Source organism: Culex pipiens, chromosome 1 (assembly GCF_016801865.2).
Source record: "Culex pipiens pallens isolate TS chromosome 1, TS_CPP_V2, whole genome shotgun sequence".
In the NCBI taxonomy this organism is placed as follows: Eukaryota; Metazoa; Arthropoda; class Insecta; order Diptera; family Culicidae; genus Culex; species Culex pipiens.
The window spans coordinates 76,838,878-76,844,740 of NC_068937.1; positions in this window are offsets into that span (position 1 = coordinate 76,838,878).

Sequence of the window (5,863 nt, forward strand, 5' to 3'; positions counted from 1 at the left end):
GTTATTATGAAAGATCATATTCAAAGTTGTGTGGTTCTAATGTGCATATAAGGGCAGTGATCATCAACCGTTACAGTAAAATTAATGAACTGATGTTTGAAACCACTACAAACTCGCAACAGTATGAATATGATAAAACATTTTTTGCAGCATTTTTAAGGAATCGCACAAAAATCACGGTACGGAATACCCCCACGAAAAGTCGCGTTTTATCGTATATTCGAATTATTTTCACCGCGAAGCGCCATATCTCTCGGGAACGTGAGACTTTTTGCATTACCGTCGGCTAATTAAGCTCTTTCTAACATATTAAATCGTTTTTCGGTTTGTGTTTTTTTATTGATATATTTTTCCTCTGTAAAACTATTCGAAGAAATTTGCACATTTAACTTTTTAAGCGTGAACAAACTTGTAGTGTAAAATCGGATAATATCTCGGAATATTCGAATCGCTATGCTGAAATCAATCTGATATAATATAATTTTGTTCGATCTTTCCGCAGCCGGCTGTCTAAGAAAGAACACTTAAGTAAATAAAAACTCCACCAGCTAAACTTTAAATTTTCTCAACGGCTGCATCCGATTGCTTGCCTTGAGAGTAAATTTTCAATCTTATAAAAGACTTAATTTATCAAATGTAAACGGGAACAGTCTCAACAGCAGCTTCCGATAGTCTGCCTTGAGAATAATAACTTACCTTTATGCCAATGGTCGTATCACTTGCTTAGGACGAATCCCAGACCTTTACCTTTCACAACTACCAACTCCACGCGATGCTTACGCAGCTCTGTTGTTTAAATTCAATCAAATTTGATCAAACGGTCAGTTTGATCGAGTTCCACAATAGGGGTGGGAAAAAGAGCCTGCGGTCATTCATTTGTGGACCACCAATCAGTGAGGTACTCCTGGGTATTAGCTCCTGAAAAGTGCTTAAAAAGTGCAAAAATGCCTCACGGCAAGAAAAAGAGGCGGTCCTCACCAGCAGGATCGGCAGATTTGAAGAAGCTAAAGAATGCCGAAGCGCTACCTGCAAAGCCAGGCAGTTTGAGCAAGGACGCTCAAAATTTGTCTGGAAACCAGTTTGCTACCCTCCCTGTGGACGTGAGCGAGAAGGAAGAATTTGAACGACGGGAAAAGTTGCCACCCATTTTTGTGAAAACATCGTCATCGGATTCGGTGCGAAAGTGGCTGACCGGATTTATCAAATCTGGTGCTTTACGAGCTTCCATTCGCTTGTGTGCTGATGGACTCAAAATTCTGCTACCTACCAGAAAGGATTACAACTACGTTCGGGATTTCCTGAACAACACCAAGATTGAATACTACAGCCATGACGATCCAGGTAAACGCCCCATGAAACAGGTCCTCCGAGGCCTGTACGACATGGATGTGAGTGTGCTGAAGGAAGAGCTAAAAACTCTTAAGTTGAACGTGATCGAAGTCTTCAAGATGACGAGACACAACAAGGACATCAAGTATCGTGATCAACTGTACCTGGTTCATCTCGAGAAAGGATCGACAACGCCGTCTGAGCTGAAAGCAGTTCGGGCAATTTTCAACATCATCGTGACTTGGGAACGTTATCGTCCAGTGCACCGTGACGTGACACAATGTTCGAACTGTTTGCAGTTTGGGCATGGTGGAAGAAACTGTTTCATCAAGAGTCGTTGTGCAACCTGCGGAGGTGAGCACAAAACTCAAGCATGCGAAACAATCAACGAGAACATCGAAGCGAAATGCTTCAATTGCGGCGGCGACCATTCTACCAAGAATCGGAGCTGCCCAAAACGAGCTGAGTTTGTGAAAATTCGGCAGCAAGCGACGACGAGGCACCAACCAAATCGTCGCAAAACACCACCAACTTTCACGGACGTGGATTTTCCTGCTTTGGCGTCACCTGGAGCGGGATCTGTTCGAGTGGTTCCAAATCTGCAGCCATTGCCGTTGAATCAGCGGCAAAAAGTTGCAGTTGCACCTCCTGGCTTCAGTCAGCAACCGAGGGAAAACCAACCAGCATCAACGGATGAAGGCAGTAGTGACCTGTTTTCACCACAAGAACTTTTGAACATTTTCATCGAGATGACAACAACTCTGCGTGGGTGCAAAACTCGCCAGGAACAAGTAAGAACGCTTGGAGCATTCATCTTAAAATACAGTTCGTAGTTTACTCGTTCTAATGATTTTGAATTTTTCAATGAATTTAGTTTTTTAGTTTTAAGTTAGGATTAGTTGTTAAAGTGATTTTTTTTTACCCAAATGTATTCGATTCAATGCAAAAATGTAAAACAATTTGAAGTAAATAAATGAATGTGAACAGTTAATAATAAAACGAAAAGTACAATAAAGATGAAGAGCATTAGGCCATACCACTTAGCATGTAAAAGAAATGTAATTATTATAAGAAAGTTCAATAAAGACATATTTAATTTCAAAAAAAAAAAAAAAAAAAAAGAGCCTGCGGTTTCGCTACACGCAAAGAAATTCCGGTGAACGTTGAATGCTCAACCGGCCTAACCCATCTGATGTTCAAATGATTGAGCATTAGACGTTCTAAAATTACCCACACCACGGCATAACGATTCATACGATTTCGTTTTTGTCTTGGTATGCGTGATATTTGCTGGCAACGCACCGTCTAGCGGAGAATTTCTTCTTCATCCTTTTTAAAATAGCCCACTCTTCTTCGTGAGCAATAGAGTTATCTACGTGCGCATGTATTGCGTGTACGTACACGAAAAAGATTGAGGTTAAATTTTGTACCCGCCAGCAAAACAAATAGGGTGCTAGTGTGCGTGAGCTCTGGCTTAGATAACTCTATAGGCAATCAAACGCAAAAAAATTACCCCCCACTAGAGGGCGCAGAAACTTGGGGTGATGTTTTCATTATAACCTGCAGCGAGTAAATTGATTTGAAATTTGAAATTGTTTTTTTCATCATAAAATCGACATTAATAGCAAATTATGCCATTTTCAGGTAAGAAATATATAGCTTAATTGATATAAACGAAAATATTTTTGTGATGGCCAGTTTAACCTGTTTATTATCTGATTCAAAATAAGGGAATGTTTTAATTAACCAAAATCTAACTAATCAATTGAAAATGTAAATTATTCAAGTGGACAAATATTTTTTAAAGTCACATCTACCATAAAAGCAAAGCTCTGCTTGAAAAATGGTAATTGGAATGATTTTCAAAATTAGCAATCTAACCTCATTCTCGCGTTTTCAATCCGGATCACAGATTTTTCAATGAAAAAGGCAACTTAGCACAAAAAGTCAGTCGATAGAGAATTTGCAGCAAAGCTAAAAGACGCGTGTCGCCACCTATGAACAAATAGCGTAAACCTATGATTTTTAGAAAAAATGTGTTTTTTCCTTCCTAATCAACATTTTTATATAACTTATGCCGGATTCGGATGAGAAAAATTATTTCCAACAATTTGGTGTATAACTTTCCAATATTTCTTTGATTTTTCTATGAGAAAACTGTAAATTTAGAAAAAGATAGTAATTTGGACTATTTGGCAAGAAAGTCTGTCAAAAATTAATACAAATTGTTGAATATACGTTAACAAATCTGTTATCAACTATATAACTGGTTATTAACTTGGTATATACAAGGAAACTCATTTTTTAGTGTTCCAAAACATGTTTTTTAAAGAAAAAGGTCACAAATTTTTGCGCGCCCAAAAGTTGATGTTCATTATTTTAAAGCAAAAAATTTTTCTCGTCTTTTGCAACCAGTTTCATGAAGATTGATGCAGGGAATCATGAGAAATAAGCGATTTTGTTCTTTAATCGACAGAAAGGCATACGACTTTAGGCAAGTAACCTCATTTTGGCGCCACCTACATTTGAAACGCAGTCGCGCTGCAAAACCTCAATATTTATTTCTTACCTCCTGTTTACTTTATTGAGGTTTTGCAGCGCGACTGCGTTTCAAATGTAGGTGGCGCCAAAATGAGGTTACTTGCCTAAAGTCGTATGCCTTTCTGTCGATTAAAGAACAAAATCGCTTATTTCTCATGATTCCCTGCATCAATCTTCATGAAACTGGTTGCAAAAGACGAGAAAATTTTTTTGCTTTAAAATAATGAACATCAACTTTTGGGCGCGCAAAAATTTGTGACCTTTTTCTTTAAAAAACATGTTTTGGAACACGAAAAAATGAGTTTCCCCGTATATATCAATGAAATAAACAGTTATATAGTTGATAACAGATGTGTTAACGTATATTCAACAATTTGTATTGATTTTTGACAGACTTTCTTGCCAAATAGTCCAAATTACTATCTTTTTCTAAATCTACAGTTTTCTCATAGAAAAATCAAACAAATATTGGAAAGTTATACACCAAATTGTTGGAAATAATTTTTCTCATCCGAATCCGGCATAAGTTTTATAAAAATGTTGATTAGGAAGGAAAAAACACATTTTTTCTAAAAATCATAGGTTTACGCTATTTGTTCATAGATGGCGACACGCGTCTTTTAGCTTTGCTGCAAATTCTCTATTTTATTCCAAAAGATCAATTTTCTTTTAAAAAAACCTTAAAATAGTTTTCACTCCCCTTTGCACTTATCGCGCAAAAACGTAAACGTAACCTTGCACCAAAGTTCTCCTACTCGAATGTAGATGGCGAATCAAGTTTTTAGCTTTGGTTTTGGGGGCCTATTGAGGTTTTGCAGCGCGACTGCGTTTCAAATGTAGGTGGCGCCAAAATGAGGTTAGTTGCCTAAAGTCGTATGCCTTTCTGTCGATTAAAGAACAAAATCGCTTATTTCTCATGATTCCCTGCATCAATCTTCATGAAACTGGTTGCAAAAGACGAGAAAAAATTTTTGCTTTAAAATAATGAACATCAACTTTTGGGCGCGCAAAAATTTGTGACCTTTTTCTTTAAAAAACATGTTTTGGAACACGAAAAAATGAGTTTCCCCGTATATATCAATGAAATAAACAGTTATATAGTTGATAACAGATGTGTTAACGTATATTCAACCATTTGTATTGATTTTTGACAGACTTTCTTGCCAAATAGTCCAAATTACTATCTTTTTCTAAATCTACAGTTTTCTCATAGAAAAATCAAACAAATATTGGAAAGTTATACACCAAATTGTTGGAAATAATTTTTCTCATCTGAATCCGGCATAAGTTTTATAAAAATGTTGATTAGGATGGAAAAAACACATTTTTTCTGAAAATCATAGGTTTACGCTATTTGTTCCTAGGTGGCGACACGCGTCTTTTAGCTTTGCTGCAAATTCTCTATTTGACGTTTCATATTTTCTCGCAGTAGACGTTGTCAGTTTTTTTCGAGCATCGGCCGCGTCGGACCGCGAAGTTTTCCGCCCCAAAGTGGTCCCCGTAGATGGACATTTATCCCGCGGTTGACGATCCCAGCAGGCAAAAGGTATGTGAAGTGCGACGCAAACGAGGTGAAAAAAAGTGAGAAAATTTGTGTTTTCCTGTTTGTTTGCCGTGGTTCGCCACGAATCAAAAAGTGCCCCCGCAAAAAAGAAATGGGAACCGAGGAGGTCACATCCCGGTGGCCCAACTAGAGTTGATCTACTGCACTACGAAGCGGGCTCCTCTGGCGGAACTACTGCCGGTGCCGGACGCAGCCTGCTGGTTGCAGTTTGCGTCCACTCGCGGGACATGACCCGGCAGACAGCCTACTGCGATGAGCAGCTGTTGCGGGAAGATTTTGCGTTGCACATCTCGTTGATAATCACGGCGCTCGGAACTTTCGGATGACTGAGGAATCGTAGAAACTTATTCGAGTTTATAGCCGGGCCATTTATAAACCGTGTCGCGATCAAAATTTCAAACGTGGACGCGGTTTGCAGGTGGGAGTGGG